The sequence below is a fragment of the Rhipicephalus microplus genome, chromosome 5, assembly GCF_043290135.1.
Source record: "Rhipicephalus microplus isolate Deutch F79 chromosome 5, USDA_Rmic, whole genome shotgun sequence".
NCBI lineage: Eukaryota > Metazoa > Arthropoda > Arachnida > Ixodida > Ixodidae > Rhipicephalus > Rhipicephalus microplus.
The window spans coordinates 166,784,938-166,789,555 of record NC_134704.1 but is presented as its reverse complement, the minus strand read 5'-3'; positions in this window follow the sequence as shown (position 1 = coordinate 166,789,555).

Genomic DNA, 4,618 nt, shown 5'->3' with positions numbered 1-4,618 from the left:
AACACGAAGGTCTTCAATTTCTCCAGGACAAACAAATGAATGTGCACTTTGTAATAAGTACAAAGCTAACGCACTGGTGTATCCTGTACAAGACACCCTGAAATTCCGAGCATGTTATGGTTGTGAGGCAGCTCATCACCTTACGAATTATTCTGCATGTAAAGCTCTCAAGCGCAGATGTCGCCGCTGCAAGAAGACTGGGTGCCTTCGCGTTACGTGTAAGTCGTCCAGATGCCCAGTGAAAGTTCGGAGATTTCATTACGATGACAACAATAACTCACAGTGTAGCGGGAAAACAGCTCGTGTTGTCAAGGTACACAAGCATGGCGTCGACACATCCGCCAAACTCAAAGGTCACACTATCACGTTTCTGATTGACACAGGATCTCCTGTCACTTCTTTGGCTGAAGAGTTTGCAAGCAATTAACCTTTAAAATCTACATCAACGCAGCATTTTGACAACTACAAGTTAAAGATAAGAGCTCAAGGACATTTTGTCACTTCAGCAGCCTTTCAAGACAGGTGTCAGTTGAACTGCAGCCACTTGATGCTCAAGACAAAATCGAGTGTGTTGATACCTCTTATGGGGTTTCTTCGGCAGTGGTTCTTTGAAAAAGAATGGCTCAATATGAATGCGTGAAAGTGTGTTCCATTGCTTGCTTGCTGTAGGTTTTACTGCGAAGCAAAGCAAGCGCACCCAGCTCTCCCATAGCAGAGTACCGAGTACTCTGAGTCATTAACCATTTTTTCCAAACACATGTTTTCCTGGGGTAAATGTGGTGGTCAATCATAGCATGGACACAACAATCGGTTTTATTGTTCTCGTTAGTTTCTCCGGCATGCCACGCTTGCTATAGTGTTGCCATGCATCTTAGAGCGCGTTGACGGCATCAAATATGCCTGGCCTACTTTTGGACTTCTTAGGTGGGTGGGTTGATCTTCCTACGCTTGACCTGCTCAAAAGGTGGATGTAGTGCCATCATCATCAATTCCTGTCTACCGCGTCATGCCTCTAGCGCAGATGATTCTAGCTCGAGGTGTGAGAGAACAGAACGAGCTAACGCACCTGATTTGGCGGACGCTGTCAGTCACTGCCACTCCGCTTCAACACCTACGAATAAAGCGGCGAGTTTGGCACGGCCCCATAGGCCATCTTCACGAAATCGTCTCACGTCTCTGTACTGTCGTCCGCTACAGTGGTGACCCAGAGGACGCGCCCTTCGGCGAGCCATCGGCTGCCATGTTCCCACCACTCCGTCCGCTAGTTCCACCGTTCCACCCGCCCATACCCTAGGCATGGCTCATGCAGCTCGGCGCTGTTCTCAGTGGGAATGGCGTCGCGGACCAGCCGCTTACGCGCGTCATTTTGCTGGACGCACTGCAACTCGAGTTTTGCCATCTTGCTGCAAAATTATTCTGACGCCCGCAGCAATATGACGCCCTCCGCACTGCGCTGCTCGCGTGCTACGGCCCCACGTACCTCCCGCTTACGGCGTCTCGCGACTTAGGGGTTGCCACTGTGTCGCAGCACGCGCTACGAACCGGCCCACAACCCTCCATTGACCGACACCTCGCTATCACCGCTACAATTCTTTTTGCTTCAAACCCGGTCGCAGGAACATCGAATCCTGTACCTGACCACAACGACAAGGTAGAAGACACCCCCACTTCGACTGACATCCCCTCCGAGAGATGCAGGCGTTCATTCGAAGCCCTCGCACGACGGTACATCAGGCGTGCCCATCATCCGCACGACTTCCTCGACCTCGTCTGCCCGAGACAACTCAGGAAGTTATGACTCTACGACGGCAACCTCGCCGCACGCCCTGGAACCTACCGCCACTACGGACATCGTCACACCCCCTGTTCCCCTCAAATGTCGGAGGCACTGCTGTCGACAATGTCCAAAGGCAAGTGCCTATCCACCATTGCGCTCTGCGCGTCCTGCCAGCAGCCACTAGCATAGCCTTCAAAGCACTCTGCAGCAAAACTCGTGCCCCTCGCCATACATGGCCGAACGTGCGGGATACACAACCAAAACCGATGCACTTGCGTACGACGTGCCTGGGCCACCAATGACAGAGCACATGACACATACTGCGCCATCGACCGAGGCAACCATCAGCTACGACGACCTGCACGTGAGCCCTCATGCGCCGACCTTCGAAGGTGCTTCTACGAGTCAAGGGGTGTCGACTGACTATCTTTCAGAGACTTTGAAGGGTGACACAGCTCAGCAGGAGCGTACCATCTCTTCAGACGTGCCCTTTGCTATGGTCCAGGCGTGTACTGCATCTGCGTGGTGGTTCGATCAACCGCTCGCCATGCACCTGCCTACCAGCCGTGACTATCGTGCGCTTCTTGAAGCATGATGCTTGGGCAACCGTCAACTACCCCACTCACACCGGCACATGAGCCGAAATGAAATGCTGATGTCATTTTTCCGTCGACGCTGACGCCCACACCAGTGTGACCGGACCACTACTCCTTGTCGATAGTCATGCCGGCGCCATGTGCAATGTTGAACACACCGCCACGGCTGTTACACTTCAGTGCTTGGTCGTTATGCCACCACATTATTGAATCGCACCGTTTGCCCACGTCGCCAGCGCAGCCTCTTCGGCACCCCCCCCCCCACGGCTCGACCTGTGGGTACCTATGTCAGCCACGTGTCCTTGAACCACCGGGTGTGCTCTCAAACAATCCCGCCAAGTCATCGTGTGACGCACGTGTCTATGACCATCATGACCCAGCGCTTTCAGCTTCGTCCGCTGCGTTTTTCCTAGTGTCGCCCGCCAGAAACCCACTCATTGCCAATAACGCCTTTCCGTTTTGGACCTGGACTTTCCAACGAACACCTCACGGATTGCCGTTCATGTGATGCTGATACTAATGCTGATAACCACCTCAGATGAATGGCGCTCACCCACAGAGGGAGATGGGCCAAGTACCAGGCGGTAGGTTACCTAAATGAAACAAAAAGTATTATAAAGCCAATCTTAAAAAATAATTTTGAGATCATACTTATTTTTATTTGTTGGGTTTAACGATTAGAGAAAATACTACCGATAAACAAAAATGCTTGCTGAGCAAGCAGTCAAACCATCTCTTGTTTTAGACAGACTTCGCAAAAACTTAAAAATAAAGATCTGAAAAGGTTAGGGTTCGCTAGCACGGTAACATTTTGTTGCATTCATGTAATCAAATACAGTGAAGCATATATCTCTGTGGCAGTAACCAAATAAAGTGCCACCATGTGATAAACGTACTTGAAGACTTACTTGTATTCCTAGTTTTGTATTGGGGCTACTAAAAATCTTTTTCTCTGATAAGACTAATGACGACAGAATAAATAGAAATGTTTATTGTTTCAATTTCGTTGCAAAAAATGCAAAGTGGTGACGCCTTGAGTCGAGCTTTGTTAAAGTAATAATTTAGTTGTGGAACTGTACATGTATATTGTATTTGTCGCTGTCTTTCTCTTCCCGTATACCTTCAAATTGCGCAAAGCGCTAGAGGGGAGCCCTGTATGCCATCATCATCGTCATCATTTTCTGACCACTGCGCTGAGCCTCTTGCGCAGCTGAATCTAGCTCAAGCTGTGCGAGAACAGATTGAGTACACGGGCCTGGCGTGTCCGACTCTAGCAGTCGCCGTGGTTCCGCTTCAGGCCCTAAATAAAGCGGCGACATCGGCACGGCCACTTCAGCTACCTTCAAACGTCGTCTCACGTCTTCTCTATCAAACGCTACAGTGGAGAATAGTTCAATCAATAACATGCATGAACTGCTTCCTACGGAAAACAAATCAGCATGTTTCGAGGCAACGCGTCGTCACTCGTGTTTTCTGGAGAGCCGTGCAAGCTGGATATCGTGGCCTCGGTGTTAATCGCTTTGTTTCTTCTAGGCGTTGTTCTCGAGGTTGCTTTGCCTGTCTTCTCATTATTGCTGGGGCGTTCTGTCTTTGAAGCAATGGATGCAAGACGGCTGCAGCAAGCCATCGTAGAAGTACTCTCTTTCTGATCTTAGAGCGACTGTACACAGACCTGCTCTCTGTTTTGTCGGAGGAGCTCTTCTTTCTTGTCGAGCACGAATTTCTTCTACACTGTTCCTTCCCTTTTGTGTCCCTCTGTGAGAGATATCTGAAGCTTGTTTTCAGGCTGGCCAGGATCTCGTAGGTTGATGTTTGTTTAGTACTGGCAGAAATACCATGCAAATAACTTTTAAATAAATAACATATACATATTTACGTAGTATTTGTGTGTTCTTCATTTACCGTGAAATATACAAATGCAAGAATATTTTTCTGCAACAATTTTGGGGTGTCTGTGCATGCTGTGTTTAATCGCAAAATTCCAATGGATTGTACTTGATGTTCACTGTTCGTGAGAATAAATTTCTCTAGAAACTTGTTGTGTCTAAAGGAACCACTTTATTTGGCTTTGGCGTCAGTGTGGCACTACAGATGAACATTAGACTTAAATCACTTCAGTACCTTGTATTGACCTTCAGAACTCATTGCCAACTGAGTTACGCTCAGTGTATGACCATCTCATTGACAAACAACTACGACTTGCCAAAGGGTACGTGAGTCCGTTTCACCTGATGCCAGCAAGTTA